Source organism: Euprymna scolopes, chromosome 41 (assembly GCF_053919585.1).
Source record: "Euprymna scolopes isolate OS-2025 chromosome 41, ASM5391958v1, whole genome shotgun sequence".
Taxonomy (NCBI): domain Eukaryota; kingdom Metazoa; phylum Mollusca; class Cephalopoda; order Sepiida; family Sepiolidae; genus Euprymna; species Euprymna scolopes.
The window spans coordinates 19,649,168-19,674,404 of record NC_136522.1 but is presented as its reverse complement, the minus strand read 5'-3'; the positions used below and the strand labels follow the sequence as shown (position 1 = coordinate 19,674,404).

Genomic DNA, 25,237 nt, shown 5'->3' with positions numbered 1-25,237 from the left:
TTTGTATTCAATTTTCTTACTTTGCCTATCTTTAATTAATAGTATGACTTTTTATGTTATAGTTTAATATTTTCATGAATTTTTAAATCAGATTTTTCATTCAACTCTCTTAATGAACACATATCGACATGGTCTTGCTAGTATTCTAATTTAAAATTACCAATAAATTCGTTTTAATCAGATTTTTCATCTAACTTATTGGAGCTATATTTTGTTTTATTTATTTATTTATTTATTTATTTAGTATTATGGCCATCTTTATCTTTTAATTTGATAGTTTCATAATATTTATCATCAGGCTTCTAATTTAGCTTTATAAATTGATGTATTTTTTAAATTAAATTAAAGATTAATTTATCGCTTCTGTTATTATTTTTTTAAAAATGAATTATATGTGTGTGTTTATTAATACGAAAATAACTATAGTTGTCTGCTATCGGAAGGAGCCTGAACCAAAATGTCTTAAGGGAGATAACTCTCATTGCCTTGTTTACATCTGCCGCCAGACGGCGTTACGAAACGATCTCATGTTATGGCGTTGATCTGATTTATTTTCCTTTCAATATTTGTGAACCTGGATTTTCTTACTGATTCGTTTGATCTCAAACGTAGGTAAGACTGAGTACATTTTATTGATATGGCAACTAAAGCCTTTAAGTTCTTTATTTATTCACATGAGCGAGTTGTTTAATGAATTTTAGCTCATTATAATAATAGCTTTGTCGAAGGTATCGAAGATTTTTTGGTTGGGGTTTTATTATAGCGTATTCATTGGCATGGAGACAAACAATGTCGAACACAAACAATGTTTTTAAATATTTTTTCGATTTTCATTTGCTTTAAAATAATTTAGATTTTTTATCAAGTTGTAAGATTCACAAATTTGAAATATAACTAAATATATTTGTCGTGTTTTAATAAGTAAATATATACATATATATATATATATATATTTTTTTTTGCAATGATTTCAATTTTTAGAAAAATGAAGTTAACAAAAAATTGACGTTTATAAATTATTTAGTTTTTTGATATGACAGAGGCGCACGAGATAATGTATTTCATTGGAATTAGGAGCATAAATGAACTGTAAAACTTGACTTTTAGGGACTTCTACATAATCTGAACCGAACTTCCGTTTTTAAACTCTAATCTATAACTGAAGGTTTAGTGCGATAAAAGTCGGTTTGGTTCGAATTTTGTAGAAGCACCAACTTTTGTGTCTAGCCAGAAATTAATTTCGATGCAACACTTTGAATGCTTTAAAATAATTTTAAAATTCTACACAACCATGGAGAAATTTTATTTGTATCTCCCACGCAATGTTTGTTATTGATATGGACTTTCGAACGTGATATTAAAGCCTTTAAATTGACAAAATGGCGAGGCAGGTCGAATATTATTGTTTATTCGTGTTTCTAAAACCGAAGAAAAAAAGGTTGAATCCAAGTTTAGCGTTACAAATTCCAGAGATTTCTTTTGAGAATGGGCACTATTGCTAAACGAATTATTTGCGCTAAATAGTATTTTTTTTTTGTTTTAAAAATTAACCATTGTAAGCATAGAACAAAATGGTATTTTTATTTTGAAAAAAGAATTGCATTAAAAAGAAAAATGGCTCTTGCACACCTGGGAACACGTACAAAAAATTCTTTGTCTTTCAATTCACAGCCAAAAATGATTTTTTATTCGGTAGTTTAAAAGCATTAAAATCTCTATAAAATTAAATATGTTGTATCCTCGTGCATTCGTTTTGATATATATAAATATGTATGGATAAAAATCAATACGAAACATATATAAATGTTTATATCTTTTCTGTATTTATATTTCGTATGTGTTGACGTCTAGGAATACGAAAAGTCTTTAAAAAAAAAAAACGAAAATGTTTCTTTCAAAAGCGCATAAATTTCGTCTTCTGCAGTGTGAATTCACACTGAAGAAGACCGAAAATATGTGCTTTGAAAGACACATTTTCATTTTTTTTTTTGTTGTTTTTTTTTTTTTTTTTCAAAAAAACATTTTGTATTCCTACACGTCAACACATACGAAATATAAATACAGAAAAGATATAAACATTTATATATTTTTCGTATTGATTTTTTTATCTATACATATTTATAAAATTAAATATATATGCATTGCATGCGTATGTTGTACATGATTCGATTCACTCCTAAACTAATTAACCGATCCTTACGAATTGTGGAACACAGCTGCACTGCAGCTGCATAAGAGGTTGTGATATGGGTTCTAGTTTCATGTAAAGGAAAACCCTTCATGAAAATACAGATAATTCCGATTTTTTTTTTTTTTTTTTTTTTTGTTAAACTTGAACAATAGGCCTAGATATTAAACGTCGGTTGATAGTCTCCAAATTTCAATTCCTTTGGAGTATTTTAGGTGCATAATATAGCATCCTCCCTCGTTTGAAAATGCAATTGTTAAATTCGCATTCAATTCGATCCATAGTCATTAGACATCAAATAAGCAAGATTCCATGAGTTTCAACTTCATCTTTAGATCTCAAGTTTAAGCTTGAAAATTGTAGCCATTTTCTTTTAAACAAAATCGTGGACGCTTCTACACTATTAGGACGAAATTTTGGAAATCGTAATACTGAATTTCACATGAAAACAATGGTATCTATTTACGTATTTTTAAGATGATTATATCCAAAAATTACTAAAATTGATAAGGTAAAAAAAATTAGTTATTAAAGAAATAAAAAATAGAATTTGATGAAATCGATCGTAAAACACAGGAGAATTCGAAGGCGAGGTAATTTTCCGTTTCGATTTAAACAAGATAGTCGCAATTTTTCACCTGCTAACACGATTAAAGTTGGGGGGGGGTTAATAATTCAGTAATATTCAGGTAATTTCGACTGCATCATTTGGAAGCTAGCATTGTAATTTATTAGAATTGACAAAAAAAAAATCTGTAGAAACCATTGTTTTTTTTATCTGAAAACTCCGTTTATCGACTACAAAATTTCGTCCTAATAATGTAGAAGCGCCAAATTCTGTAATGGCTTTAGATCAAAATTGAAATAAATATTCTAGATTCGTATCATTATTATATATTCATTTAAATCTTCGTAAGAGAGCATGAAAGTGGCGCAAAAGTGTTCTGTTCGGGGAATTAAATTTGAGTATTCTTCTAGTCATTAATAGATCTAAAAAAAAATAACTGATCCGATTTCTTATCGTGGCCTTTGTAAATTTGAAAGCAATTTCGAAGTCTTTAAACTGCCTAATAGTAATTTCTGATTTGAATTGAGAATGTAAAAACAAATATGTTCATGTGCGCCCCTAAACTATACAAGAATCATTACAGACATTACTGCTTGTATTTATGACGTTTACAACTAATAGGGGGTTAAATCGCAGTTTAATGGCCTGATCAGATTTCGTACAAATGAATGTAAAAACTGGTGATTTATCCGAAAATTGGATCGTGAATCAGGAGTAAAGAAACGAATGTATTAACTTATATAATTATTTTATTCAATTTAGGTAAATAAAATTACCATAAGTCACTAAAATAAATATTTATTGTACCTATTTACTATGCCTCCCCACGGGACAAAGTTAGACACCAGGGTCGTTTTTTAACGTGGAGAAAAGGTACAAAAATAAAAAAATTGTCTCAGTCGTGAAGGACTGATCCTCCACCGAAAGAGAACAAGAAATGGAAGTGCAGCGAAGAACAGATACTACACTTTGATCTTGACCAAAAGGCCAAAAACTTATTTATTGTAACGACTCGTGTAATTTTGTGTACCTAAATTCAATAAAATAATATATTGCTCTTTTTAATTGAGCACTATCAACAAACTTGTTAAAATTCGATGGTTTTTACTTTCGGATATATTTTTAACCTAGAATATATATGTGGAAAAAAATATTGGTACTGCACTACTGCAGTAGTACCAAATAAATGCAGTACTGCTGCTGCAGTGCTTGCTGCACTTATTGATCCGTGCTGAAATAATGTTATTATTTAGATAGCCATTCTTACCATGGAGAGGATGTTTTGTATCAATTCTGTACCTTACAATTTAATACAAACAGATATAAAACTTTGATTAAACTTGAAAATACTATTTTAAAAATAGCGCGGGTCAATAAGTGCACTCACTCACTCACTCACTCCACTAGCGCCAAAATATTTTTTATACATATTTTAAGGTAGTCGTGCCGTGCACTCGTGCAACTCGTGCATTCTTACATTTTTCGTTTTCATTTTAAGAGTTCCGTCTGCAACAAGGAAAGAGTTAACAAACCTACCCACCCTTTGTTTTTGTTTTTTTGGTACTGATGATGCGCCGTTGTGGAGTGATCCGTGCTGAAATAATAGCGTTATTATTTAAAAAGCCATTCTTAACATGGGGAGGGGAGGGTGTTGTGTTTGTGTACCTATTCTGTACGTTAACCTTACAATTGAATAAAAAAAAACATCATAAGACTTTAATTAAACGTGGAAATACGATTTAAAAAAATAGCACGGATGGATCAGTGCACTCTCTGCATTAGCACCGTTTTTTTTTTTTTTTTTTTTTTCATGTTAAGAAGGATTTTCTAAATTTGCATGAGCATGTTAAAATGCACAGGTGCCTACTTCAATTTTATGTTATTTGTTTTTAAATAATTTTTTTTTTTTTTTTTTTTTTAATCAGCACTTTCGAATTTGAACATATCGTGCAAATGTTTTAAATCCTTAAGTTGACGGGGGAGCTCTGTTAATTCTTCCTTTGACGCGAGCGGAACTCTTCTCATGAAAAAAAAAATGTCAGAATGCACAAAAAATTAAAATGCTTTAAATAATTTATTTTGATAATTTACTACAAGGCCACGGTTTAACCCAGTTGGGCTGTGTGTGAACTCACTTTTCGTTGAGCTGCAGCTGCACACACGAACCATAATACTTGACTAATTCTCTTGATATTTTAAATTCAAAAGTCGGGTTTGTATTACTATACACAGATTCAAAAAAATTGTCAAAAGAACAAATATATAACAAATAAATGTTATCAAAGACAAGATAAGTTACTTTTTTTTTTTTTTTTTTTTTTTTTTTTTTTTTTTTTTTTTTAATTCAATTTTCACTCCAAACAAGGCACAGTGCCACTTTGAAGCAGGGGGCTACTATCAGGGACTTAACTAGCAGGGTCATTATGAAGGGAGATGAGTAGAAAGATGTTTGTTCACATTACACTTGAACTTCTGCATATCAGTACAGTTGGGAAAGCAGAATCCCGGAAGGGAGTTCCAAAGACCCACAGTTCTGGGGAAGAAACTATTGGAGTAAAAGGCTTTCTTGCACCTAGGGATCTCTACTGTAAAGGGATGAGACTTAGTAGCTTGTCGGGTTTGTCGGGGATAGTTACGTCGGGGAGGTACAAGTGTTTGCAGTTCGTCAGAGCATTCACCATTAAAGTATTTGTAGAACAGGCAGAGGGATGCAACATCTCGTTGATGGGACAGAGGCTGAAGCCTAGATGACAGTTCAGGACCTATCAGGTTGGCGACTCTCTTTTGAACCCTGTCCAAGAGCGAGAGACAAGCAGCAGATGCACCAGCCCAGATGTGACAACAGTACTCCAAACATGGGCGAATGGTGGCCTTATAGAGGTACAGGATACTGTCAGGCGTAAATAGTTTTCTAGCACAGTAGAGGGAGCCAACCTTCCTTGCAGCAGCCTTGGCAATGCTCTCAATGTATCTATTCCAGTTCATATTCCCTGTAAACGTTAGGCCGAGGAGTTTAAAAGAAGTACTTTCAGGCAATGTGTTCTTGGCCATTGCTATTGGTGGTAGAGAAGGTTTCTTGTAGTTATTGAAGGAAACAAGCTTAGTCTTAGCAGCATTGAATGTGACCATCCATTTTTGTCCCCATTCCACTACAGATTGGAGGTCATCCTCTAATGTTTCTGCCATTTCCTTGGATATGTGTTCCTTTGTTTTCCCCTCATATCTGTTCTAGAGAGTGGTGTCATCGGCAAATATACCCATCTCCGATACAATTTTATCAGGGAGGTCATTTATGAATATCAGGAATAATAGAGGTCCAAGGATAGACCCCTGAGGTACTCCCGCATTTATGTCATTGTTTAGATATACGACCGTCGAGGACAACTTTGATTTTTCTCTTACTTAAGAAGGATTTAATTACATTATGAATTCTTCCAGTGATTCCATATGATCTAATTTTCCTTAGAAGACCATCGTGCCATACCCTGTCAAAAGCCTTAGATATATCAAGGGCTACCGCTCTACCCTCCCTTGTTTTGTCCAATGAACGGTACATACGTTCAGAAACTACAGTTAAGATATCTGCTGTTGAACGGGCTTGCCTGAATCCATATTGTTTGTCAGTCAGGAGTTTAGCAGCTGTTAGGTGCTGGACTAGGGCTTGATTAACTAAGGACTCAAATATTTTGGCGAAAAGCGGGAGGAGGCTAATGGGGCGATAATTTAGTAGGTCAGTTTTTTCACCAGAATTCTTGAAGACTGGTACCACAGATGCGGTTTTCCAGCAGTCGGGAAAGCAAGATTTGTTAAGGCATTTATTATAAAGTTTGGAGAGAACTGGAGCAACCTCGGCAGAGCATTTTTTTTAATAGCACAGCTGGGATGAGATCTGGTCCACATGAGAGTGGGGCTTGCTATAGAATTTCTGTACGGGAACATGTGCTTCAATTGCAGTTTTGAACCATTCAGTGGTCTCATTTACACACGGTTCCGCTGGAAGAGTAAAGATATTTTGCCATGGGGCATCTCTGATGAGTTCCCTGATGGCTTCCCAAACAGCCTTTTTGTAATACCTCGTTGTTTTGAGTAGTGGGTCTTCAGTTTTAGGGCGAGAATTTAAGCTGATTTCTACCATTATCACAGCGTGATCAGCATTCCCGAATGGGCTATTTTTTTAGTGTTTTTATTTAATGTAACATGTTCCGGTTCGAAAAACATGCAGTGTTTACCTATGTATTTGAAAAATGCAAATGGCGGCGGATTTTGTATTGAACACCTTATGGGTTAAAACTAAAAAAACTATGCAAAATACTGTTAAAACCCCACCCACCGAATAAATGTCACCTATGTCACGGTAACATATATTGAGTTTCTGACAATATTGTGTATAGTTTTTTAGTTTTAATTCATTTTCCCAAACTTTACGTGTTCAACACAGTCCGCCGCCATTTGTATTTTTCAAATACATACATCCGTAAACAAAACATTTTAAATAAAATAAAAACACTAAAAAATTAGCCAATTTAGTAGAAAAGTAACTTATCTTGCCTTTGATAACATTTATTTGTTAAACATTTGTTTTTTTGACAACTTTTTCTAATCTGTGTTTAGTTATACAAATTCCAAAAGTCTGACATTATTGTCTATTCAGCAGTTAAAAGGCTCCCAAATGTTGAATATCCAACATTTTTTGGTATCTACCACTATAACGAATACGGCATAATCAAGTTGACACACCGGTTGGTTCTCGTTATATCACCGAAATTAAGCAATGTTGAGCCTGGCCAGTACCAGATGGGTGACCATTTGGGAATACCAAGCCCTGTATGTGGGAAGCCGTCGCCACCGCTATGCAAGAACTGCAAAACCTAAGCCGTCGCCACCGCTATGCAAGAACTGCAAAACCTAACGTAGTCATCTTTTCTCGTTATATACATGAAATAAAGAACCGCTTGCGGTTTTAATATTTCCTAGAACCCTCCTCCTTCGGAGAGAGTCGGCTTAACCTGCCGGTTCGTTTCATTTTTGCTACTTGATGGAGATTTTAATTCAGATGTGTGAGGGCAGTATCTAATACTGTTGACGATACCATCTTCCCAGCCATGCATTCTCCTCCCTTGTAGGAGAAGTCTTCCCAAAGGGAGTGACTGCAACGTTGGCGTCCTTCTTTTAGGGGTAGTGTACGTTCGTTATTATTTCAACATGGTACCTTCTCTGCATAAGTATCAAAAATGTTATTATAATTGTTATTTGTCGACTATTTGTTTTTGTGCCCCTCCCCCTTTCCGTTGGAAATTCTACCTAATCGCCTTATAGCCTTGTTAAACAAGGCCCTTGTTTGTATTGGTGTTCATATAATAGTCCGATCGAGGAATAGAGCTTCTTGTCTCTGGTTTAGGAGCATAACAGAAAGATACTAATTTAGAGTTTGTTTTGCTGTACAGTGTACACATAGATTCGAAAAAATTGTCAAAAAACAAATATATAACAAATAAATGTTATCAAAGGAAAGATAAGTCATTTTTCTACCTAACTGCCAGTTAGGCTAACTGGATATGTTTTTAGTGTTTTTATTGAATTTAACATGTTTATTCAACTCGAAAAACATAGTGTTTACCGATTAGAAAATTTTAAATGGCTCCCGACTCTCTCTTTGACACGGTATGTTTGGAAAAAGGAGTTAAAAAAAAAAATATGCAAAATACTGTTTAAAAAACCTATGTCATGGTAACATATATTGAGCGAGTTTTTAACCGTATTTTGTCTAGTTTTTTTATTTATAACTCCTTTTCCCAAACTTACCGTGCCAAAGACAGAGTCGGCTGCCATTTTAAATTTTCGAATACATCGGTAAACACTGTTTTTCGAGCTGAATAAACATGTTACATTAAATGAAAACACTAAAAACATATCCAGTTAGGTAGAAAAGTAACTTATCTTGCCTTTTGTTAACATTTATTTGTTATATATTTGTTTTTTGACAACTTTTTCGAATCTATGTGTACAGTAATACAAATTCCTAGTTTATTTTCCCTATAAACTCCAATCATTAAATTTTAACTCTAGTCAGAAATTATATTCAGTTCAACAGTTTAAAGGTTCTAACTTTCGCATGGGACGAAGACTATTTTTTTTTTCCACATAGAAAAATGTCCGAAAATTCGAAAGTGATTTTGAAGCCTTTAAATGCCGTTTTTTTTTTTTTTTTTTTTTTTTTTTTAGGCCAGAATGAAAGTGTATATGCAAAGGCCAAGTATTCTGGTTTAGTTGTGCTTTCAAACCCAAGAAAAACGCTATTTCTCGATCATGCCGTTAATGTCTTTTATTATTGTTTTTATTTGAAAATATTTCCAATAGAATCACGCCACGATATTTAAGAGAAGAATCACGTGATCATCTTATCGGAATTAGTTCCATCCAAAAAGCTTAGCTGTTTTTTTTTTTTTTTTTTTTTTTTTTTTTTTTTTTTTACTGCTTGGGTATTTTTTGATTAGATAAAAAAATTAAATACGATTCTAATTTAATGTCAATTAATCTTGTAGCGACAACAAACGTGTGTGTGTGTGTCTATATACTGTTTTGGAAACTATCCTTTTATCGGCAGAATGTATTAACGGCGCAATTACGGAGTGACTTCCCGGCTGAATATAACATGGTCGTCTTCAAGTCTAATGTGGATAAATTTCCATCGAATCATCCATTTTAGATAATATAGCTCTACCCAAGTTCCATTGTGATTGTATTGTCTCACCATCTACCTAACACTTATCCTTGAGTGGCCTCAAGACTTTGATAAGTGGTGACCCTTGAAGTAAAAAAAAAAAAAAAAAAGTATAACGGAATGCAAAACTGTCATAACCTTTTATTGCTCCGAAAACCGTCAGTATGGATAGCTAATCAGCACATAATTGTATACTATAATATTATAAACATCTTCTATATAATAATAGGATAGCGTGTGTGTTGTTTATTTTGCGTGTCACGCTTGCACCTGAGTGAGTGACTGTCGTTCAATTGTTATGGACTTCCATTTCTTGTAATAAATAATTTTACCAAGAATTCTTCAGAAGTTTTGGTTTCGGTTTCGATTATAGCTGATGGCACTCCAGTAATCTATTTTTTTTATATAAATAATTTTATCAAGAATTCTTCATAAGTTTTGATTTCGATTTCGGTTTCAATTCAAGCTGATGCAGATGCACCCAAGTCATATAGATAGTTTTCTTATTTTTGAAATCGCAACATTATAATATATAAAAATTGATAGAACGTTAACTCTATAATAATATATACGAAATCTGCAATAATTAAAATATCATATAAAACGACCGTGCTACGCCGTGTGTCCCTGCTAGCTTAGATAAATACATTTGCAGTTAAGATCAAAGTATAGTATCTGTTCTTCAGATGCAGTTCTCTTTCAGTGGAAAAGAAATCCTTCACGACTGAGACAATTTTTATTTTTGTACCTTTTCTCCACGTTAAAAAACGACCCTGGTGTCTAACTCTGTCCTGTGGCGTAAATAGATACAATAATATCAGGGTGTCTCTATTTACCCTGAACATCCACAGAATGCCAACATCAATATATTACATATGAAAGAGCCAGCTGTGGAATTTCCACAGATCCTGCTAGTATATATATATATATATATATATATATATATATATATATACTAGCAAAAGTACCCGTCGTTGATTGGGTTCAAAAACAGCCTACAGAAAATGGACTCTGATTTATGAAAGTATGATAGGTTATGAAAAGGAAGGGTTGTAAAGAGATAGTGACCAGACATTCAGCTTATATATATATATATATATATATATATATATATATATATATATATATATATATATATATATATGTAATAGTGGGACCTGTATGTATTAGTTGAAAATGAAAAGAATACTGTAGAATTATTTTATTATTTGGGTTATCTTCAAGTTTGGCAACCCTGTGTTTACAAAGGATTTATGGGCCAAAGTGCACTGGGAGACCACCCGAAGACTTTTAAGAATTTGATTACAGAGAGGTTGGAGAGAAGAAAATGTTTTTCGGAATAAACACTCCCAACCTCCCCATGTTAAGAACGGCTTTCAGAATAAACACCCGTTGCAGGTTGCATAACCAGTGCACATTGACCATCTCCGGGTGGTCACCCAGTGCACTTTTACCGTTTAAAATAAGCAAATGAAACCAAAAAAAAACAAATTTGGCACTTGTACAGTTTAACCAAGACATTAAAAAATGAAAATATTGAAAAAAAGTTTAAATTGATGGAACGAAGTTCTCGGGGAAAAAAATTCACTTAATTTCATCAAGTAGTTTTTTTTTGTTTTTTTTTTTAATACAACGAAAAAAAAAAAATTTATAATACCGAGCAAAAGGTTCGATGTTTAGGAAGAAAAGCTAGTATTAAAGATGGGGAGGGAGTGTCGGCTCTTTAACTGGAGTTATCTCCCCGTGGCGTGTTCAATAAATTTCATAATGGCTGACTTCAACACGCTCTCATAAAAACGTGTTTTTCCGCTGTAAAAAAAAAAATAAAATAAAAAAAAAAAAAACTACTCAATCAAATTAAGGGAAATTTTTTTGGGAGATCTTCAGTCCAAAACGGATACGTACAATATAATCTTTTTTCGATATTTTCATTTTTTAATGTCTTGATTAAACTGTGCAAGTACCAAAAATTGATAACCCAATTTTTTTTTTCGTTTGTTTATTTAAAAAAATACAATTTGAAAAACACAACGAAAAAAAATAAAAACAAAATCGTTTCATTCTGCAACCGCAGGATGACTAAACTTGAAGATAACCAAAGAATTTTAGTACTTTCGTAGATTCCCGAGTCTTGACACGTATGGCAACCGAAGCTCTCTGTGAACAGAACACCTTTTTTAGTTTGTTCTTTTATTTATTTCTTTTTGCAAACAATTTATGCATTTCCTTGATTACCTAGAAGAGGGCAATGTTTATTTTTTGTGAAGCAAGGAATGGCAAATGAAAGATGGAGGTTGACAAATTGTTTTATTTTTTTGTTTTTGTTGAAGAGATAATAGGGCTCCAGTGCCTTTTTTAAGGATGAAGATGGGAGACAATAAACTGGAATTCGGCATAATTATGGAATATTAGAAGGCTGCGATGTTGCTGAATTAGAGGAATGTGGCTTCTGTTCAAATTTGTTGTCAAAACTTGGGAATCTCTGTTTTTCTGTGTAAATACTATTGATCTAAAATCGTTATAAAATCGTAACAAATAATTAAGGTAATGCTGTTTTTAATCTATAAAATTATCCAATGTAAAAAGTGTTAATCTTTTAATTAAAAGATATTTGGCTAAGAATTTTATAGACAGCTTGGTCCTTATTTAGTTTAATCAAGACTTTAAAAAATGAAAATATGGGAAAAAAAAAATTATATTGTATGTACCCTTTATGGAATTAAGTTCTCATAAAAAAATTTCATTTAATTTGATCGAGTGGTTTTTTTTTTTTTTTTTACCGCAGAAAAACAATTTATGACAGCAAGCAAAAGCATCCATGTTTGGAGTTTTAGACCACGAGCAAGGGAGGGAAGATCGCCACGAGGAGATATATCAATCTTTCACATATACCGAGCGTTGTCGGTCAATGAAAAAGCGACACATTACAAGACAACCCCCTACCCTTCCTCATGGTCTAAAAATCCAAACATGGCTGCTTATGCTCGCTGTCATAACAAATTGTTTTTTCGTTGTAAAGAAGAAAAAAAATACTACTTGATCAAATTAAGTGAATTTTTTTTATAAGAACTTAATTCCATAACTGGTATGTACAATATAATTTTGTTTCAACATTTTCATTTTTCAATGTCTTGATTAAACTAAACAGGTACAGGCAATTTAAATAGCTTTCTCTTTAACAGTTTAAATGCTTCTACATTATTTTCAAAGGATCACAAAGTAATTTTTTTTTCTAATTAAAACAACTAACTTGTTTACAAAGAAATCAAATACATTCTGATGAATTTCATTTCATTATTAAATTTTCTAAATAGAATTTAAAAAAAACATTGTCTTGGTATTTTACACTATTGCATTTTATATTTCAAGTAGCAATACACATGAAAAAATTTAAATAGCTTAAAATATTGCAATATTAGTATCTATAGAAAGAGCTTGATGAGCTAAGAAAGAATATTTTTAAATTTTTAAAAATCCAATTAAAATTAAGAAGTTATGACTATTTTTGTGCCTCACATGTTTGATATTTTTCCCTCTTTAATAAGACCATATGTGTTTTGTCACATTTGTCACTAATTTTTCAATCTTTGTTAAAACACAAAACTAAGCAATGAAATTTGCCATATAAGTGTATTTTTGTGCTAGGAATTAGAATATGCTAGTGAAAATCTCCAAAAATTAATGATTTTCAAATAATCTGCAGTAAATGCACATAAATATGCTGCAATTCCTTAAAAATGCCATCTATCCATTAAAAGAAAAGAAGTTAAAGAACTCAAAGCTGAATTGTAATGCATTATATGTACAAATAACTGAAATCGAAATCTAGGACTGTTTAAAAATGAATATATTGCAATATTTCTTTGGTATTATTGTAGATTAATACCTTCCGTTACCCCCCCCACCCACCCCATCTGACCACCTCTCCAAAATATGTGATTTAAGCAATTACATGTGAATACCTTAAAAAACTTTAATGAAAGATTAGCAAGTATTTTAGAATTTAATGTAAAATGATTCCCCATTTTGAGCCATTCTAGCGTTTTAGGGCAGTTAACCATTCTTTTTTTCTATCGCAGATAAATCCTGTGAGCCTTTTTTTTTTTTTTTTTTTCTAAAGACGATTTTGTGTGGGGGGGTCTTTGTGCAATTATGAGAGGGAAGGGAGGTTGCAACTCTGACTTTGGGTTAATGATAGAGCTAAGGTAAATGATGTGTGAACACCCTGAAAACTTGATAGAAATAAAACAAAAACAATTTTAGAATTTAGAGTGGGGGTTAGTTTCACATAAATTTTAATGTAAAATAATTTACCATTTCGAGACCATTCTAGCGTTTTTTAGTTGACTTATTTATTTTTTTATGGGTGATAAATGGTGCACTTTTCTTTAAGGACGGATTTTTTTTTTTTTTTTTTAGACACTTATATGTAGCTTGCCACTTAGACTTAGCGTTATTGTTAGGGCTAAAGAAGATTTTAAGAGGAGGAGGCTTGCCACTCGTACCTAGGGTTAGAGGTAGGATTAAGGAAGTTTTTTTTTTTTTTAAGAAGGCGTTTGCCCCCCATATTTATGATTAGTGGGTCATAATTATTGGCTTTTGAAAATGTTATGCTTTAGATTTTGGACATCAAATTACTTTTAAATATGTGAAACTTAAGAATTACGACAAATAGACAAAAATAAATTTCATTTAAAACAAGTGACGTCACTAACAGAAAACGTGACGTTTGGAAAACTTAAGTATTTTTGCCCACTTATTTAAATATCAAAAAACATTTTTTGCTAAAGCTAACAAATTGTTCACAAATTTTTGATAAATTTGGTTTTTATTTTCAATAACATTTCTTGTTCGAGTGACACATTATTTCGTTAAAACTTTCCAGTTTAAGACGTTTTTTTTTTTTTCTACCTGTCCAGATTGACCTTTTTGGGAAGCTGGATTTTCCTCACATTAATTGACTTTCTGTTTAACTGTCTTCGTGGAGAGGCAAGTAAATAAGAACTTAACTAGAAACTGAGCACCTCCTACAAATATTTAAATATTGATTTTGTATTTTTTTTTTTTTTTTTTTATGTTTTTTATTTTTTTATCTGTTGCCAAGGCCACTGGAAAAATGGTGGGATCTTTCTATCGATCCGGTAGATATCTCACTGCTGATGCTATTCTCTATCTATATAAGAGCCAGGTACGTCCAAGGATGGAATACTGTTGCCACATCTGGGCAGGAGCTGCTAGAAAGGACTTGGCCTGCCTTGATAGAGTTCAAAATAGACTTCGTAGCCTCATAGGAGATGTCCTTTTCTCTTCCTTGCAACCTCTATCTCACAGAAGAGATGTTGCGAGTTTGTCTCTGATGTATCGTTATTTTCATGGAAAGTGTTCGACTGAGCTTCAATCTATGGTCCCCCCTCGCAAAACTTTCACAAGAAACACTCGTCTAGCTGTAAACATTATCAATAATTCCCTCCACTCTTTATCTGTGCCTAAACCTAAACGTAGATTCCATGAACAAAGCTTCTTTCTTAGAACTGCACGCCTGTGGAATTGTCTTCCGTTTTCCTGCTTTCCGGCTGACTACAATATGGTTGTGTTCAAGTCTAAGGTAAATAAGTTCTTGATGAGCCGTTCCATATGTTATCAAATTTACCAAATTTTCATTACTAATGATTACTATATTGTCCAATTTCTACTGTACACTCTTTAACCCTTATCCTTGAGTGGCCTCTTGGCCTTGATAATGTGGTGATGCCTGTGTAAAAAAAAAAAAAATATGGGTAGATTACGATCCATTCAATTATAATCCGCTGAAAAAAATTGTAAAAAAAGACGAAAAAATATATTGGGAGTGGGGAAGGGGTACTGCTCACACACGCGAAGCAAAAAAAAAAATTCATATTTCACATTTTCGCTTTTTTTTTTTTTTTTTTTTTAACACTGCTTAATTCACCATTGAAAACTAATGTAATGGATAATAGTACACACGTTACATATTTGTTTTTGAATTATATTTTTAAAATTTGACCAGAAATAATGCCGGATTGCTTTAAAATGATATATTCTGATAACCGAATAGCTCTAGTTAAGCTAATTATGTTCTGATAATATGAGCTCCAACTAAATATGTAAGAACTTTTTTTTATATTCATATTTTCTTTTTTTTTTTTTTTTTTTTTTAATTTTTCTGGAATAAAAAAAACAAAATAAGTTTGTTTAAAGTAATTAATATCAGTGATAGCTGCTGCTGCTTCTACAGATCGTTTTTAGATACTTTTTAAAAATAGAACGATTTTTTCCAAGTATCATGATTTTAAATTGCTCAGTACCACAAGAGAAAGCCGGTTACATTTTTATTTTTAACGGATAAATGTAGTAAAAAGATTGATTTATTTGACAGTGAGTGTCCAAAGAAATTTTTTTTCCAAATTTTCCAAACTTGTCATGTTGAAGTCTTTTTAACACAACAAAAAAAATGAGCTGTCAAAAGAATTTTGGACAACCGAATCTATTAAAAGTAATATCTCTTTTAGTTAATTTCCAAATTTCATGATAAAATTATTAAGAGAAACGTCGTACGACCATTTACAAATCAGGGGGGGGGGTCATTACAAAATCTTACCGAAAATGCCGTTTTATGATAACATTTTTAGCACTTTATTTGCTTAAAACTCTTAAAATAATGTACATTATTATTTATTAATTTATTTGAAAGTATATTCATTTTCAAACAAAACGGTGGTATTTTGAGGACTTAAGGTGCTTTGGTTTATAAAATATGACGTTTTTAGTAGAACCTCCTTGAAATTCGTAATTATTCAAAGTGTTTTATCGTCCGTTTATATTGCTATTTCAAGAAATAATCTATAAATAATAAAAAAAGAAATTAATTTGATTTTAATACTTGCAAGAGAAACACACAACTACACATGAAGTGGCCATTATAGAATCAAATTGATACAATAGTTGAGATGTAAATATTACTTAATTTTTTTGACTGTTGAGTTCTGACTACTAAATTCAGTTTGGTGCTGTGAACAGGATGCATGGATTTTGAAGATGGGGAACATTACCTTGTCAAGGCAAGGATCTTGGTCAAAACCTATGCCATTGCATTTTTAAATGAGAAGATGACAAATAAATAACCTACAAATGATGAATTGGCCATGTTATAAGAGCTCCTACCAATAAGAGAAGCCCTGTCCATCAGACAGTCGAGTACTAACTACTAAATTCAGTTTGGTGCTGCAAACAGGATGCATGCATGGCTTTATGTTGCAAGTGAAACAGTTGCATATGCAAGTGATTTTTTTTTTCCAAGTGGCGATTAGAAATAATAAAACGCTTATATTTTGGCAAGTGTGTTTTTTTGCACAGACTATCTTCCAAACCTCATTACCAAGTGAAAAATGTTTTTGCAACGTGTATATATATATATATATATATCTATATATATATATATATTTAATAAAACAAGCAAAGTCAAATTATTTAAGCAATAAAAGGTTAATACATTTATTTGTGGACTATTATCCTCATCTTCTAGTTGTTGTTTCACGTTTCAGCCAACTATTCCTCCGTATAAATAATAAAAGGTTTAACAGAACAATTTACTTCTTTTTTTTACGAAGGCTGTTTAAAAAAACGTCTCAAGAAATTAAAATGTTTATACCTCTAAGTCTCAACATAAAATTTGGTGCTTATTTAGAATTACTTATTAAAAAAAGTACAAAAAATCTTTATGATATCAGTATTCATCATGGAACAAAGATATCATATTCCAAAAGTCATATGGGTTTGGCTAGTAACTTTCCTATATGGCTAGTATAATATTTAGTTGTCAAAGGTCAATTAAAGGTAAATTTGTCCGTAGAGCCCTGGCATGGATTCTGAAGATAGGGAATATTATCTCTGCCAGCTCAATCAACCTATGATATCGCATTTGTAAGTAAGATGACAAATACATGATGGACCGGCTATGTTAAAAGAGCTCATACTAATAGAAGCCCTGTCTGTCCTTAAGCAAGGCAATCTATATGAAGGCACCAGCTGTGTCTCTTGTGAGTATGATTTGTCTGATGTGTACATCAAGGACCAACTCATCAGGGGAATAATGAATGACTCTCGTTGACACATCAGTTCTTGTTGGATCAACAAAGTTAAGCAATGTTGAGCCTGGTCGGTACCAGATGAGTGATCGTTTGGAAATAGCAGGCACTGTATGTAAAGAGACCTCGATACCTCTATGCAAGAACTGCAAAAACATAACGTCATTGAAGAGGATACAGGCGACCTGTGAATTGAATATTCCTTTGATACTTCCTCCTTTAGAGGAAGCCAGTTGAACTCTCATAGGGTGAATGCTGTACAATAAACAAACAAACCTGCTGGCCAAAGCCGGTGTACTTAAATTATCTCTCAATCAAAATATCCGTCATTCTGAGGTATTCAAATCAGCATTATGAGATCAAATCTCCGACATTACTATTTCTTCGATGTTTACATACTGCAGCAACAATGAGCCTGGCCAGTGCCGGATGGGTGACCATTTGGGACTTCCAGGTGCTGTATGTGCTCTCCGCTTATCTCGGCATTGTTTCCAGTCATCCTGGACTTCTTGCCACTGAACTCAAGCAGTGCCGATTCAGGAGAAGTGTGGTTAGGGATTGTGCAACTCTTGCCATACAATTACACGTGCAGCTGCCCTTACAAGAAAACGGTATTCCATTAGCTAATAGGAGTAATGTTAGTATCAACACCTCATCTAACTATGACAATAGCGTATCAAGCAAAGAAACAATGTCTTGGAATTAACAAGACTCCTTTTTATCGGTCACATAATATTTAACCAAAAATGGGACACATATGCAACCACAAGTGAAAATCAAGTAATAGAAATAGATGCATATGGTTTCCCATTCTCACTGGATTCCAGAAAGGCCAAGAACATTCCTGGTGACTACAGAAAAAAAAAAGCTGAAGATCTTCTCTGATAATGGGGCCACAATATGTTTAGGTGTATCATAGCATCTGTTGAACATGGGGCTCCCAACGAATAACTTAATCTCAAGAAAAATCGTTTGTGAGAGATTTCAGTTGTAGGTCAGGGTTGGTTGCCTGTGAAATTAATGGTTCAGAGAAAAATAACCAAGCAAACTCTTTACATATATAAGTGGATCCAGCGACTTTATTTCAGCAAAGCAGCATGCACCGATGCAAAAATACTGCTTGAAGATTTTCAGCATCTGCGGCAACATTGTTGAATTCAGGCAAATATTGCAATATAATATTTTGTGTGTTGGAATCAATTGCAAAGTCATCCAAAAAGCTCTCTCTTTTACCCTTAAATGGAAGAAAATATTGGCAGGCTTAGGGTTTAGCTCCTAGAGCATTCAAAGCTGATAGAGTATTCTCATTTATTCATTTATTTATTGCGGACTTTTATCCTCACCTTTTAATTGTTGTTTCACAATATTTCGGCCAACTATTCCTCTGACCTTTGTCGACGAAGGCCAGAGAAATAGTTGGCTGAAACGTCATGAAACAAGAACTAAAAGGTGAGGATAATAGTCCGCAATAAATAGATGAATAAATGATACTCATCTCAACAAGCATTCCAATTAAATAAGGCCAGAGAAATAGTTGGTTGAAGCATCGTGAAACAAGAACTAAAAGGTGAGGATAATAGTCCGCAATAAATAGATGAATAAATGATACTCATTTCAACAAGCATTCCAATTAAATAAGGCCAGAGAAATAGTTGGTTGAAGCATCGTGAAACAAGAACTAAATGGTGAGGATAATAGTCCGCAATAAATAGATGAATAAATGATACTCATTTCAACAAGCATTCCAATTAAATAAGGCCAGAGAAATAGTTGGTTGAAGCATCGTGAAACAAGAACTAAAAGGTGAGGATAATAGTCCACAATAAATAGATGAATAAATGATACTCATTTCAACAAGCATTCCAATTAAATAAGGCCAGAGAAATAGTTGGTTGAAGCATCGTGAAACAAGAACTAAATGGTGAGGATAATAGTCCGCAATAAATAGATGAATAAATGATACTCATTTCAACAAGCATTCCAATTAAATAAGGCCAGAGAAATAGTTGGTTGAAGCATCGTGAAACAAGAACTAAAAGGTGAGGATAATAGTCCGCAATAAATAGATGAATAAATGATACTCATCTCAACAAGCATTCCAATTAAATAAGGCCAGAGAAATAGTTGGTTGAAGCATCGTGAAACAAGAACTAAAAGGTGAGGATAATAGTCCGCAATAAATAGATGAATAAATGATACTCATTTCAACAAGCATTCCAATTAAATAAGGCCAGAGAAATAGTTGGTTGAAGCATCGTGAAACAAGAACTAAATGGTGAGGATAATAGTCCGCAATAAATAGATGAATAAATGATACTCATTTCAACAAGCATTCCAATTAAATAAGGCCAGAGAAATAGTTGGTTGAAGCATCGTGAAACAAGAACTAAAAGGTGAGGATAATAGTCCGCAATAAATAGATGAATAAATGATACTCATTTCAACAAGCATTCCAATTAAATAAGGCCAGAGAAATAGTTGGTTGAAGCATCGTGAAACAAGAACTAAATGGTGAGGATAATAGTCCGCAATAAATAGATGAATAAATGATACTCATTTCAACAAGCATTCCAATTAAATAAGGCCAGAGAAATAGTTGGTTGAAGCATCGTGAAACAAGAACTAAATGGTGAGGATAATAGTCCGCAATAAATAGATGAATAAATGATACTCATTTCAACAAGCATTCCAATTAAATAAGGCCAGAGAAATAGTTGGTTGAAGCATCGTGAAACAAGAACTAAAAGGTGAGGATAATAGTCCGCAATAAATAGATGAATAAATGATACTCATTTCAACAAGCATTCCAATTAAATAAGGCCAGAGAAATAGTTGGTTAAAGCATCGTGAAACAAGAACTAAATGGTGAGGATAATAGTCCGCAATAAATAGATGAATAAATGATACTCATTTCAACAAGCATTCCAATTAAATAAGGCCAGAGAAATAGTTGGTTGAAGCATCGTGAAACAAGAACTAAAAGGTGAGGATAATAGTCCGCAATAAATAGATGAATAAATGATACTCATTTCAACAAGCATTCCAATTAAATAAGGCCAGAGAAATAGTTGGTTGAAGCATCGTGAAACAAGAACTAAAAGGTGAGGATAATAGTCCGCAATAAATAGATGAATAAATGATACTCATCTCAACAAGCATTCCAATTAAATAAGGCCAGAGAAATAGTTGGTTGAAGCATCGTGAAACAAGAACTAAATGGTGAGGATAATAGTCCGCAATAAATAGATGAATAAATGATACTCATTTCAACAAGCATTCCAATTAAATAAGGCCAGAGAAATAGTTGGTTGAAGCATCGTTAAACAAGAACTAAAAGGTGAGGATAATAGTCCGCAATAAATAGATGAATAAATGATACTCATTTCAACAAGCATTCCAATTAAATAAGGCCAGAGAAATAGTTGGTTGAAGCATCGTGAAACAAGAACTAAATGGTGAGGATAATAGTCCACAATAAATAGATGAATAAATGATACTCATCTCAACAAGCATTCCAATTAAATAAGGCCAGAGAAATAGTTGGTTGAAGCATCGTGAAACAAGAACTAAAAGGTTAGGATAATAGTCCGCAATAAATAGATGAATAAATGATACTCATCTCAACAAGCATTCCAATTAAATAAGGCCAGAGAAATAGTTGGTTGAAGCATCGTGAAACAAGAACTAAAAGGTGAGGATAATAGTCCGCAATAAATAGATGAATAAATGATACTCATCTCAACAAGCATTCCAATTAAATAAGGCCAGAGAAATAGTTGGTTGAAGCATCGTGAAACAAGAACTAAAAGGTGAGGATAATAGTCCGCAATAAATAGATGAATAAATGATACTCATTTCAACAAGCATTCCAATTAAATAAGGCCAGAGAAATAGTTGGTTGAAGCATCGTGAAACAAGAACTAAATGGTGAGGATAATAGTCCGCAATAAATAGATGAATAAATGATACTCATCTCAACAAGCATTCCAATTAAATAAGGCCAGAGAAATAGTTGGTTGAAGCATCGTGAAACAAGAACTAAAAGGTGAGGATAATAGTCCGCAATAAATAGATGAATAAATGATACTCATTTCAACAAGCATTCCAATTAAATAAGGCCAGAGAAATAGTTGGTTGAAGCATCGTGAAACAAGAACTAAATGGTGAGGATAATAGTCCGCAATAAATAGATGAATAAATGATACTCATCTCAACAAGCATTCCAATTAAATAAGGCCAGAGAAATAGTTGGTTGAAGCATCGTGAAACAAGAACTAAAAGGTGAGGATAATAGTCCGCAATAAATAGATGAATAAATGATACTCATTTCAACAAGCATTCCAATTAAATAAGGCCAGAGAAATAGTTGGTTGAAGCATCGTGAAACAAGAACTAAATGGTGAGGATAATAGTCCGCAATAAATAGATGAATAAATGATACTCATCTCAACAAGCATTCCAATTAAATAAGGCCAGAGAAATAGTTGGTTGAAGCATCGTGAAACAAGAACTAAAAGGTGAGGATAATAGTCCGCAATAAATAGATGAATAAATGATACTCATCTCAACAAGCATTCCAATTAAATAAGGCCAGAGAAATAGTTGGTTGAAGCATCGTGAAACAAGAACTAAAAGGTGAGGATAATAGTCCGCAATAAATAGATGAATAAATGATACTCATCTCAACAAGCATTCCAATTAAATAAGGCCAGAGAAATAGTTGGTTGAAGCATCGTGAAACAAGAACTAAAAGGTGAGGATAATAGTCCGCAATAAATAGATGAATAAATGATACTCATCTCAACAAGCATTCCAATTAAATAAGGCCAGAGAAATAGTTGGTTGAAGCATCGTTAAACAAGAACTAAAAGGTGAGGATAATAGTCCGCAATAAATAGATGAATAAATGATACTCATCTCAACAAGCATTCCAATTAAATAAGGCCAGAGAAATAGTTGGTTGAAGCATCGTGAAACAAGAACTAAAAGGTGAGGATAATAGTCCGCAATAAATAGATGAATAAATGATACTCATCTCAACAAGCATTCCAATTAAATAAGGCCAGAGAAATAGTTGGTTGAAGCATCGTGAAACAAGAACTAAAAGGTGAGGATAATAGTCCGCAATAAATAGATGAATAAATGATACTCATTTCAACAAGCATTCCAATTAAATAAGGCCAGAGAAATAGTTGGTTGAAGCATCGTGAAACAAGAACTAAAAGGTGAGGATAATAGTCCGCAATAAATAGATGAATAAATGATACTCATCTCAACAAGCATTCCAATTAAATAAGGCCAGAGAAATAGTTGGTTGAAGCATCGTGAAACAAGAACTAAAAGGTGAGGATAATAGTCCGCAATAAATAGATGAATAAATGATACTCATCTCAACAAGCATTCCAATTAAATAAGGCCAGAGAAATAGTTGGTTGAAGCATCGTGAAACAAGAACTAAAAGGTGAGGATAATAGTCCGCAATAAATAGATGAATAAATGATACTCATCTCAACAAGCATTCCAATTAAATAAGGCCAGAGAAATAGTTGGTTGAAGCATCGTGAAACAAGAACTAAAAGGTGAGGATAATAGTCCGCAATAAATAGATGAATAAATGATACTCATCTCAACAAGCATTCCAATTAAATAAGGCCAGAGAAATAGTTGGTTGAAGCATCGTGAAACAAGAACTAAAAGGTGAGGATAATAGTCCGCAATAAATAGATGAATAAATGATACTCATCTCAACAAGCATTCCAATTAAATAAGGCCAGAGAAATAGTTGGTTGAAGCATCGTGAAACAAGAACTAAAAGGTGAGGATAATAGTCCGCAATAAATAGATGAATAAATGATACTCATCTCAACAAGCATTCCAATTAAATAAGGCCAGAGAAATAGTTGGTTGAAGCATCGTGAAACAAGAACTAAAAGGTGAGGATAATAGTCCGCAATAAATAGATGAATAAATGATACTCATTTCAACAAGCATTCCAATTAAATAAGGCCAGAGAAATAGTTGGTTGAAGCATCGTGAAACAAGAACTAAAAGGTGAGGATAATAGTCCGCAATAAATAGATGAATAAATGATACTCATTTCAACAAGCATTCCAATTAAATAGTACATACCATTCGGTACGAACCCAACAATGGAAGATCAGATAATAAATAAATGTGGATTTATAAAATCAAAAATCCAACCTTGATTGCCCTTCAAGGCTTGTGGCACAGTTGATAGAGGCGTTGAATCTCTACGGTTTCAGGTGAGCATTGTCTGAAGATAGCGGTTTCAAATCAATCCTGACGAAGGCCAGAGGAATAGATGACTGAAACGTCGTAGAACAACAGCTAAAAGATGAGGATAATCGTCCGCAATGAATAAATAAAACGCATTTCAATTAAATGATATATATTCTTGTTTATATCTGGACTTGCCACCTACATTCACCTGAAAAAAGGAAGCAGTTCCTAAAGTCAAGTATAACCCAATCCTTTTGCCGTATCATTTCAGTGAGCAAATATGACACCCCTTTGGAATGCTGTTAAGAGGCATTCTTACTCAAATGTTGGTTGGTGCCTTTACCAAATTGGTGTAGGTAGAACTATAATCATCACGAGGAAGAACAGTGGATGATCAGTATTTAAATTCCCAATGTGAACGACACACACTACATTAGTTTGCCGTTCCAACTAGCATTACAAGTGTCACACAACATAAAGAAGACCGTCGTCGATGCAATGAACGTTTATCACTCAATCTTTATAGATGCAGAATCACAGCTACTTACAATCTTCATCACAGATTGGGATAATTTCATCTATTTCCAAATGCCTTAGGAATACTTAGCCTCTGGTAATACCTATACACAGAAATATGAGACCATTAAAAATTTCTTGCAAAGTGTAAGTCGTTAATGATAACAACATTTTTGACAACGGTATAGGAGATGCTTTTTACCATACATTTAACAACCTATCAGTTTTTGCAAAAAAATGGAATTGCCCTTAAAAAAAAAAAAAGAAATTCTAATTTTACCAGAATATGGTTCAGTTTGGAGGTCTTTAAGAAACATCATCAGGAGTAGCCCTTTCAGAAAATTTGCTTAATGCAATTTCTAACTTCCATATAAGAATATATATAGAATATAAATAAGGTGGCGCCCCACAACGCACCCTTTCCTGTCTTGAAATTTAGTTGCCAATGACTTTTTCGTCTCCCTACTCCTTCTTTCTCTATCAATAATTTTATGGTAGATGCTCGACTGAGCTCCAATCCAGGGTCCCTCCCTGTAAAACATTCAAACAAACACTTGTCTAGCTGAAACAACTGCCAACAACTTCCCTCACTCACTATCTGTGCTTACAACTAAACAAATTCCATGAGTGGAGTTTCTTTCCTGGAACTGTCCATCTGTGGAAAAGCAATAGCATTTGTCTACTTCTCCGCTGACTATAACATGATCATCCTCAAGTCTAATGTGATTAAATTTCTATCGAGTTATCCATTTAGATAATCTATCCCTACCCAAGTTCCATTGTGACTGATCTTGTTTCACCATCTACCTAACGCTTAACTCTTATCCTTGAGTGACTTCTGAGCCTTGATAAGTGGTGACCCTCCAAGTAAAAAAAGAAAAAAAAATGTAAAGTCTTGG

The 25,237-nt window shown here is 33.1% G+C and overlaps 1 protein-coding gene and 1 pseudogene across 7 annotated transcripts in view; one reads left to right on the top strand and one right to left on the bottom strand.

Moving 5' to 3' along the window:
- The first annotated feature begins 441 nt into the window (after positions 1-441).
- LOC145266389 (kinesin-like protein KIF3B) overlaps positions 442-25,237 on the top strand; it is a 200,184-nt gene continuing 175,388 nt past the window's right edge. For 3 of the 7 annotated variants that reach the window (XR_013864712.1, XM_080122025.1, XM_080122023.1), the window contains exon 1: positions 472-608. The gene's annotated coding sequence lies outside the window, so the exon portion shown is untranslated. Of the gene's footprint in view, positions 613-25,237 lie in introns of all 7 variants that reach the window. The other 4 variants (XR_013864711.1, XM_080122024.1, XR_013864710.1 and 1 more) reach the window with 2 other exon arrangements.
- On the bottom strand, positions 3,534-3,755 carry LOC145266790 (U2 spliceosomal RNA; annotated as a pseudogene).